Here is an 11622-nt window from a genome sequence, read left to right on the forward strand (position 1 = left end):
ATCTGTTTGTCAAAATGGCACGTGGCTCGAGAGGAGAGGAAATACCGGCACCGATAAGGTGCTGAGGAGTAGGGGAGGAGGGGAGGTTGAATGACAGGGAGAGATGGAGGGAGTCGAGAGGGGGTGGGGTGGCTGGTGACTGACCTCAGCATTTCCGCTGCATGAGTGAAGCACTCAGGCTGAACCAAATCTTCACCTGCTTGCCTCCCACTGCACTTCCACCAAACTACCTTTCCCTCTCTTCCGACCCGCTCTTTCTCCCCCTGTTTCTTTCTCTCACCCTCTCCCACCGGCACCGGCGGATAACAGAATAATCCTCCTATGCTGTACTGGGAGCCTAAATGTGTGTGTGTGTGTGTGTGTGTGTGTGTGTGTGTGTGTGTGTGTGTGTGTGTGTGTGTGTGTGTGTGGTGGAGTTTTGAGGCTTCTGCAGCACACTGATGGAAATAACTCTAGAGAACAAGAGCTGAAACGTACATACTGTACATAAACATGCAGACCTGCCAACAGTGTGAAGAACACTTCACAAATCAACACATGGATACGATGGTAGATTCAGAAAACTAAAAGTTTTTTTTTAATAATTGTGTGCCAAAGTTGACAGTGGAACGCGGTATTTTCCTGCCATTATAGGCAGCTGTTATGGTACACATTGAAGACTGGAAAGCAAAGCATCTCACAGTCTGGCCTCACAAGGCAATGACATCACGTCCTTTAGCTTCTGTAACTCACATCTGCAAACTTTCATCTGTCTTTCAGAAGAAAACAATGAAGCCTGTTCCTGAAGTTTCAGCTAAACTTGCTTACATTTGTGATTACACTTAAAAACATGACACCTGTCATTAAAATTTACAGCAATACTGGTACTGTACTTTCTCCCATATCCATAAAATTCACCAAAGCTCGCTTCCATCGTCATTTTTTGCAATTTATTATCTGTAATCCCTGCTTTCTGAAAACTTCTAAGCATTAACTCCCCTCTGTCCTGCCGTTACTACAGACAAGCTCATGGACTCGCCACGAACATCAAGGGCTTTGGGAAACGGTGTTCGTTAAATATAAAATGAACTATATTAGATCCTATTTGAAAAACAAAAACTACTGTCCTTATCTAAACATATTAAATGAGCCACATGAAATACTATTAAGGGCTTAACAGCCAAACCGTATGCGACGGTGACGACGAACAATCTTGTTCTTCAGATACGATATTGCTTTAATGTGTGGTTTTGGAAAGAGACGACAAACAACGCATTTTGTTCTTGAGCTTGAGCATCAAATATTTAATGCATAATCCACGGCTTTTGTCTGATGCCGTGTTTTATTGCAGTAATATGGTTTGGAATAAGTTTACACCCAAAACCAAACTGGGCTGTTTTTGAAGTTCAATTAAAACTGAGTGACGCTTGAGACAGGAGAGGACATATATTGTACTTCTTGTCCATACGAATCTATGCTTTCTCTGGATTTGAATTCAATGGCTTTGCTTGACATTTCAGTATATTGTTTGTAGCATTTAGTTGTTGTTTTAATACGTAATAGAATTTATTTTGGAACAGTCTGTGATGACATATTCCTACTCTTCAACTTCAGTAAATCACCAGTAAAAATGATTCTACAGTGAAGGTGAAAACGGCAGCGGTGCGACTAGAGGAAAGTTAGTCCATTCATGAAAGTCGTCCACACCCACTTCTGATGCAGTGGCGCCTCAGCCCAGGGGTCAGATTAAGCTTTAGTGAGTTATTAATTCTGATCCCCTACAAAGTCTCATAAAACTTTTCCATTTTTCCTTTTCATAAATTTACCCTCTGAATGTTTTGCACAGACTTGTACAGCCTGCAGTACCAATGTCTGTAAAAGCCACCACTACTGCCTTGTGCTCCACCCAGGCCTGGAGACAATGAGAGCCAAAATGCCATTGTCCTCTTTACAAACTTGTTTCCTCATTTAAGCATATTTGCGGAATTGCAGTTATGACATGATTCCTATACACAATGAAACGAAAGAAGACGGCAGATACTCCTTAAGGTTACCTAGCAGAAAACAAAATGAGTGAGGGTTGTAAAAGCATCCGTGATTGTGGATGTGGTCTTTAAGGTAAAACTGTAACTGCTGCCGGGAAAGAAACATTCGCAAATTACATCTCTTTTATCATTTGAGGATGAACTACAATTTTGTTTTGGTCTGCCAAAAATTAGAACGGTACCGAAGTGAGGTATGAACACTACATGTAAAATTCAATAATACTTATACAAATCAGAAGGACACATCAAGCACACAACATCTGACTCTCTTCCAATATAAAAACAAGGAAATTATTTGTATTATTTTTGAAATGTTCTTGGACACATCATCTCATCTTATTTTCTTTGGAATTCGTCTTGGAGCATACATCTGTTGGTCCTTAAAAAATACCCACATCATCACTACACAGCTGCTTTTACAATTGATAAGTAACATTACTTTGGTTTCTCAGTCACTGTCGAAAATGCCTTTTAACAACAGCAAATTCTCCACACCCACACGTTGCATCGTTTGTATTGAACGCATGTAGAAAACAAATAGAAGTTGTGGTTTAATAAGGAGCCAGCCATACAGTTTGGAAGGATTTACTGAACATCCAGACGCTACAGCGCTTAGCCTCGGCGGATGCACGCATACCTCTATAAAGCCCCAGCTCCCATTTGCACATCATCCAGCTCTGAACAAAAGTAGGCGACTCCCGTTCGCAAGCAAACGTGTGAATGAGACAACTTTGGAACTGATGGGAGTTGCATTTATCCAAACCTCTTCCTCACACGCTAAGCCCGGACCAGTCTCCTCCCTGAACACAGAGACCAAATGAACATGAACCGAAACATCTAACTCCTGGTAAGAAAGTGAACAAGTCAACTCCCAAATGTCAAAGTAACAGAATGTCAACGGGATTAGTAACTGTGATGCAATTTACGGCGGTTCCAGTTGTAATCCCGTCCATGCTTCACTGTGAGGCGTTATTATGTAACGTGTTATTGTCCAACAGTATTTGTCATACATTATGTTATTTAAGTGTGATAAATGGAGCACATTTTGGACTGGCGGTGCAGAGAATATGTTGTTGTGTAGGTGAGGCTGTTAATTAAACTGAAGAGGGGATGACTCATGAGCAATGCACCTCTTAACGTCACTCCTTCAGTTCTGGCTCGGTGCTGGTCACCGTGGACACTGTCTGGACTGATGAATGCCGTGAGACGCAAATTTATTTGTATTATATTATTATTATTTATAATTTGTGTTAGCCCTAATGAATGTTGCAAAGCGTGTAATCAAACCACGTGAATACAATTACATTTAAAAGACTTGACAGCGTTAATAAAACAAGTTGTCCCTTGAAGATCTTCCTGTCAAATGGCTGCAGTCAAATGGCTGCAGTCGCATAGCAGCGATCACCATCATTTTGGGATGCCAAATAAAGCTTTGTTTGCGTTCCTGACTAGACACGGATCCCCACCATCTGTGTGCAACGCTGCTGTGAGCGCCCCCCCCCTCCCCAACACCCAAACGGGAAGCAAAGAAGAGGAGGGATAAAGGGATTAAGAAGGATGGAGAAGGATGATGGAGCGGTAGAAGAGATGAAGAGTGAGGCCACGCAGGAGAAGGACGGTGGAGGAGGAGGGGAGACCGGGATGTCACGTGACCCCTACTTCAACTCACTGCAGGGGGAGTCAGGCAGACAAAAGAACCTGTCAGTGTGCATGAAAAAGAGTGTACACGCACACACGCACGCACACACACACACACCAAAACGGTAGCCAGATAAAGCTGAGTGGCAGAGGGTACGGATGAGGGAATGGATTTTTTTTTTTTTTTAGGTCAAGCTGAACCTTCAAACATCAAGGTGCCTGGTATAAATAACCCATCTACCAAGAGGGATATCTGGCCAGCACAGAGGGGGTCAGTCAGGTCTTGACATCTACCATCATCAATATCGCACTTCAGTGTGGTCAGAAGAGGAAGAGGAGAGGAAGAACATGCAGAGCGTTGACAAGAAAGTCACTAAAATATATGATTCCATCTTCATTGTTCTCAATTAAAATCTAGTCTTCTGTTATACTCTTAAAATATCATTCCAGGTAGATTACTTTGTTACATGAATGCCATATTTCTTTATGTATAACATTTTCATGATGGCGTTCTAGAGATGTGACATCCTGCCTAATAATGTTATAAAACATGCTTTCATGATAGAGCCTTTTATCACGCTCTATCGTTCAAACATGGAATTCCCAAACACCCACTAACAGGTGCCCTACTTCCTACATTGGCAGTGAACTTTTACCTTGAACATGAATTGCGATTGGACATAAATCCTCCGATATGAACGTAATTCATAGGTATACTGGGCTGTGCGAGTGCATTGGGAGACAGAGGCCGGCGTAGAGTGGGTGGTCCAGATGCCATGTGTGCACTGTGACTGTGTGTGCTTTTACAGTTGATCAGTTGTGTGTCTATTGTCGTCATGGCCCGTCTCTTAGCATGCAGTTTCAGTTCCAGTGCAGTGATGGGTGAGGAGAGGAGAGCCATATCTGGGCCCTCTTGCTAATTGAGCGCAGCACTGGACCCAAAGGTCTGCCTCGCTGACGCTTTCTTAATCCATGGCTGTTTAACGCTGGCTGTGCTTGAGTAATTAAGCAGATAATCTTCAATTAAACCGAGCTCAACCCCACAACCTCCTACCCCCATCCGGAGACAGATGGGCTTTGGAGCACACAGCTCTTCTTCCCCAAGATAAATGGTCCACTCCCCTGCCATGCAACCCGGGTGCTGCCATGCTTTATGGCAAGCGTGTGGGCCGTTATCATTTTTTACCGCTGGACTTCAATATTGCCACTGTGACACATATTTGGCCTTGCTTGTTGTGTTTACAGTATAGCTGGAAATAATTGTAATCTGCTTACATGTTTGCCGTTTTGATGTTTTCAAGATTGTGTCCTTTTCAAAATGCTCATTCATGGTTCATCATTTTAAAGATGTCTTGATTGTGTATGAAATAAAACAAATTGTGTGTTGTGAGTATGAAAGGCATTTAATGAATTAAATTAGCCTTTTTTACAATAAAAAGAAAAATCGAAAATATCTTCTACAGTAATCCAAATATGCAAATTCAGCATTTAAACGTTTACGACAATATATCAATGATGTATGACAAAACCGTAAAAACTGCTACGTAATCAGATTCATCCATATTTATTATCTGATCATCATTGTTGTGCTAACAACTTAAGCCTACCTTATGCTAAGTGGGGGCCTTATTCTAAAGTCATAGAGGAGTCTTGGGGCTTGACCCTCATTTGGAGCAAATCATGCGATGTGCATGCAGATTTAAACAGCCGAGTATCATTTTGACTGTGTTGGTCTCTGTTTGGACATTCATATGTGGATCCTTGCTCTCACACTGATTTCACATGTAAATGATCGCCTCATGATGACTGATTTCTTTGAACCTGTGTACAGTTTGTGCCTTGTAAACATTAAGTCACATCTATAACGCAGATACATATTTTTCTTGTGAACATATGAAAGGAAAAAAACAAAACCAACAATACTCGGTCTCTTCGTGCTTTCTTACGTCTCAACCCTGTTAGTGTCGTTCCTACTGAAGGTGGAAACCTTAAAAAGACAAAGAACGGGTCGCATGTATGCAATTGTATTTTTCCAAGTAGTAAAGAGAGCATTTATTTCAAACTATTTTCAGCTGCAGATTATGCGATGTTGGGAATGGGAGGGTGCTTGTATCAGGAAGGGTATGCGGCGTAAAACCTTTGCCAAATCAGATATGTGGATCATAAAATGTTGATAATTAACTGTTTAATCTTTAACTGACAATACACATTTTGACCGATCATAAAATCATATTTCGATTGGTTGTTACCAATAGATGGAAAAAGATGATTCGCTTTAACAACCTCTTCCAGGAACAGCAGAAGAAGGAAAGTACAGCAGCATGACAGTTTATGGGACAAAAAATAATTGCATGTGTTTATTGTGTTTTTAGAAGTATTTGGGCAACAATGCTGGTCAATGGCACGGGGAATATGGCTTATGAGAAGATGCTGGTTTTAGTCTCGTCATTGGAATCTTTGACAATAAGAAAGATAAAGAGTCTATCTTTTATAAGCTTTTATGGCTTTCTGTGTTTCAGCATTGAGTAAGAAAGGATTATAAAATTACAGGAGGCTTCTACTTATAAGAAATCAATAAAATATCTCAGCAGGGTACAGTTATAATATCACAAATCGCACAATATACTTCCTTATTCAATGAAGCCTAAATAGCCGAAGCCTCAACGAAAGCACATACATTTAAGTTGCCTCATGAGACCTCAGTGCCATTTTAGTCTCACGCTAACGATCTTCACAAGCTTATCAGTGCTGCTAACAGTTGCACATAACCCCCTCTCCCTCTCCCTCTCTCCACTCCTGTTTCCACAGCGGTAATTAAGCCATCAAAGCGTGCAACCATGCCCATCCTCCGTCTCTAAGGTGAGACTATGGGCCCACATGTCAAGTGGAGCGCAGCCACCCGTGTGTCTCTTTAAAGGGGAAGGCACACGGGACCGGCAAAGAGAGAGTGTGTGTGTGTGTGTGTGTGTGTGTGTGAGTGTGTGTGTGTGAGTGTGTGTGTGTGAGTGTGTGTGTGTGTGTCTTCGGGGTGCGGTGGGCTATCACCACCGCCGCTGCTGTGGGCTGGTTGACAACACAGTGTGACGTAGTGCGGGTGTCTGTAATACCTGCTGCCACACTGTGCTGGAGATCCACAGAGAACTGTTTGTGTTCAGCTTTGTTTCTTCCAACATTTTTTTCTTTATAAAAGAGGAATTAAAGGGAAAATATACAGCCTGAATGTGCAGGTATATTGGAACATACAAAAGCCTCTTCCTTAAAAAAAACACACACACACACACACACACCTGTCCCAATTTGCTCTTTCCAGCTCTTTCATTAAATTCCACCCACACATACTTTTTGCACTGCGGTGTGTAATAAAACAGTGATGTGTTCAATGCATCCCAGCAGTTATTGTATGTGTATTTCCTTGTAAAAGGAACCTAAGACATCTATGTCTATTTTAGTAAATAATATCCTACATTTCCCAGAATGCTTTTTGACATTCCCCAGGGACCATTCGTGTTAATGCCGGATTGAGTTGAGAAGGTAAGTTTCTCTGTTTGTCCAGTTATCCCAAGCATGAAGAACATAAGCAAAGCCTAAATTATACTAAACGAATATACTGATAAGAATGTAGCCATGGTCAACATCTCCCGTGTTTTAGCACATGTGTTAGCATGCTAACATTTGTTAATAGAGTTGGGAAGTGGGCAGAACCACTCCATAAGAGCTATTCCCCATTCTGCATCAAAATCTTTTCTTATAATGATATTAACAATGTTAGTTCACATTGAACACATGAGTTGTCAAAATAATGAAACAATCCTATAGGTTTGTTAAGGCCAGGTGTTTATTATCCCAAGATATGTTCTGAGAAATGTTAATCATGTACTACAATGTCCATGAGCATTGGTTAACATTGCTGTAGATGCTACAGAGAAAACACAAGTCAGACACACAAAACAGAGCGGTTGCAAATCCAAAAAGCTTTGCCCTTGCAGTTGTGACCAAAACACCACATCATAGCTGCGGTGTTCATCCAAAAATAGACTCACAATCACAAATTGAATTAACTTAAATCTGAAGATTGTAGTGTCAGTCAACTGCCCTGATCTTTTAACCCGACGCACCAGATGGTTTGTTACACAGAACCATCTGAGAAGCCGTCAATAGAAACCGTTTAGAAAAGGGCAGGCCCTTTCAAAAGAATACTTGGCAGGTGATTGGATGAACCATCTGTCTATCAAACTCTTGCCAAAGCCAATCGGTCGAAGAGCAAAACAAGCCTTCAGTGCTGTTCTTTGCTCTTCTTTCAATGAAGAACTATTCTCCAGTTCTGATACAATTCAATTCAGTTTCCATTTATTGTGTATAGCCCAAAATCACAAATTTGCCTCGGAGGGCTTTGCAATCTGTACATATACGACATCCCTGTCCCAAGGAAAAACTCCCCAAAAAAAAAAAAAAAAACAGAAAAAAAACTTTCACAGGGAAAAAAAGGAAGAAACCTTCAGCAGAGCAACAGAGGAGGATACAACGGATGCTATTGCAGCATCCACACTAACCTCTTTAGGAGCCGCCATTATTGTTTTGAAACAACAGTCCCCTCTCCTTGTCGTCTCACACATCTCACACAAAGTAGTGGCTTAAAATGAGAATAACTGGTCCCCCGTAAAAGCCAGTCCACCTTGAGTTACTTTGCTTGGGCCTCGAGGAGTCGTAGCATTTATTCACAGACAAATAAGCCTCAACTGTACACAAACTGCACTGCTACATTCACAGCTATAACGCAACTGCTATCTTCACTCTCACAGTCCACGCACACACGCATGGCATGTCGCCGGGCTTTCAATGCATGGGAGAAACCCTGACGGATTATGCAAGGCAGACACACAGCTGACAACCTCGTAGCTAAACTAATTGATGCGGTAGTGAGACTTGCTGGGAAAGTGGCTGCATGAGCCCACAACAATGTGTGCAACATCGTGGGTGCAAACTCTCCCCGGCGGGTGAACTGGCAACTCAGTTTCCTGTTTTTCGCGCACACCGCAGCTGGCAGGAAATTATGGATTTATCCTGTGTGTGCATCGGGCTATCGTCGCATGCAAGGGAACACTCTGGCCAGTTAATGATCGTTGTGGACTATCGGTCAGAGAAAAGTAGTCTCAATTAGCACCCCTATCTCTCACACACACACCTTAGCCACGCCCGTAGCTGAGAGCAGCTCTTCACAGGACGTTGACTGATCTGGACCATAGACTGCATATAAGAAGTGGACGTAGTCATCGTGACGTCATCCATTGGTTTGTGGACTGCCGCTTTACAGCCTCAAGTTCAGCGATTCCGTCGTCGCCATCTTGGATTATGACCGACGCCGTGATGTTTTTTTGGCAACCAATGAATGGAAGTTGCCATATTTTTTATATATATATATATATATTTGGTCTATTTTTCTCTAAACTGGACCATAATTTAATAAATGAACATCGTGCTGTATTGAAGATTGTTTGATTTATACCTTTATTTGTGTGTCATGCACATAATGTGCCTAAAACTTTAGAGTTTATAAAGACACCAAAAATACGGCTGCAGTGGACACAAATTTCATTAAGTTTCATTCAATTACAAAATTACCAGTTACTTCACCGATCTTAAACAAAATATTCTGCCTTGTTTCCCAGGCATGGCAAATAAAATCTGGTACAAAAAAGGGTTATTTCCTGAAGCACAACTCAAGTTTTTCGAAACAAAAGAAATCAACATAAATGGAGGTCATCCTTTACGTCCTCATAGATAGACAGTAAAAAAAAAAAAAAAAAGTGCATAAGAAGACTTGAAAATAGCAATTGAGTCCATAAACTCATGTTCACAATGTTTACTGAGGTAATAAATCGTGTGAGAAGTTTGGTCACTTTCTCATAGACTTCTATACAATCTGATTTCTTTTTTTTGCAACTGGAGGAGTCATTCCTGCTGGTCAGTAGAGAGAATGTCACTTCTGCATTGGCTTCACTCGGCAGAACCGGAGGTTGCCGCCTGGTCTGGACACACACACACATTACTTAAAGCCTTTTATGTGAATGTGTGATTCCACAATATCACGCAAGACTCCAGCTGCTGTGCAAGGTGACTAATCTTTAGCTTTCCCCCGGTGTTAGCTGCACACAATTTAAAGTTCTGTGGTCAGACATTTCCATCCAGAGTGCACTTTGGGAGTTACAATTGACTTCTTATCTTGTTTTTATGTACACAGACTTGTAATCTTCGACTTTTTAAAACAAAGAAGCAGATCTTTTCTCACACAGTCGCTCATCTTTTGAACAGATGACTTAACCGGGAGAGTTTCATGAACATGTTTATTGATTAGTAAAAGTCCAATGATCCATGATAAAAGTACAATGTGTGGTGCCTATATCCCAGGATGCATTAACAGTCTGGCAAAAAGTAGTCTCTTGTTTCAACATTATTTACTTATTTTAGATTTCTTATTTTGACATACAGCACTGTTCTTTGCCCCTGCCATGTGTCCCAGCTCCCTTGTACATGGTGTGTTTGTGGATTCAGAGAACAGGTGCAGATCAGTACAGTAGGAGCAGACCGAGAAACTCACTTGGCTCATTTTCAGGTGGGATAACTTAACCACATCCCAGACGTGACAGAACATCAGAGGGGACAAAGCTCCACAGACCTCATCCAGCCAACTAAGAGTCGGGCACATTGGGACCAAATGCACTCTGACATGACACCAACACTGACTCCAGTACCACACAAGTGAGCAATGTTGGAACCGGGAGCCGGGAAAACACACACGCACGCACAAAATATATATACACAGGAGGTTTTACGTGTGAAGGAATTTGATTCTGGCAAACAATATATTACTTTTATTCTATTTGACGGCTATTACGTCAAATTCAAAGGTGCTGAATTTAAAATTCACAGCATATCGAGTGATTCCACATGGCTCTCAACATGGCGAAAGCTGAGCCGGCGGCCCGTAACTAATGGTGTCAACAGTGAAAATAACAGCAACAAAGCTGACAGAGCTGCATACGCCATCTGAGCGCAACCATGAAGCTAGCCGGTAGGGCAAGCCCATCGGCATTACCATGCACTAAAAGGCACGTGACGCATAGCTAAGTAACAAAGCACAGAGAGGCTCGGATTACAACACACACACACACACACACACACACACACACACACACACACACACACACAGAGTGCAACTTTGTTCTCTGCTCAGGTATACATTACTCCACTACATAGAACATTTACTTGGTTGGGTTTGAAAAAATACACAAAGACAACACAACGCACCAAAAGAATTATGGAAAATTAAACCAAGCTTTTAAGCATTAGACATGAATGTCCATGGGTGATAATGACAAATGTATCTTCAAGCACAAACTCAAGGTATGAAACTGAAAAGGGTATAAACCTTAAATCACAAGCATATCTTCACGACATTATTGAAAGGTTCTATATTCCATAACAAAGATTTTTGCACATAGCAAATTATATGTGTATCTGCAAGGTTTGTCTTGCAGTTGAAAACACTAAATAAAAAAGAAGTCAGTTAAGTTCAAAGCCACATGCAAAGCTATATGCTCAAAACAAACACACACACACACACACACACACACACACACACACACACACACACACACACACACACACACACACACCATCTGTAGCGGATTGCGGTGGACTCCTGTTCTACAGCGGCTGGTTGCGTCCCCACATGTTACCGACAGCTCCTAATGGCGGTAGGAGACCTTGCGTAATTAGGAGACCGTACGCCTGCCATGATGCCTGTCTTTCAGAAGCCAATTCCTCCTGATGTTTTCCTACACCACCACAAACCCACCAACCTCCTCCTCCACACACACACACACACACACCTCATTTTCTCCTCACTGCCCCCCGAATGGCTGCCGTCTGCTTCCCTGGCGCAGTGCCCCCGGTGGCAGCA

The sequence above is a fragment of the Taurulus bubalis genome (genome assembly GCF_910589615.1).
Source record: "Taurulus bubalis genome assembly, chromosome: 6".
Lineage (NCBI taxonomy): Eukaryota > Metazoa > Chordata > Actinopteri > Perciformes > Cottidae > Taurulus > Taurulus bubalis.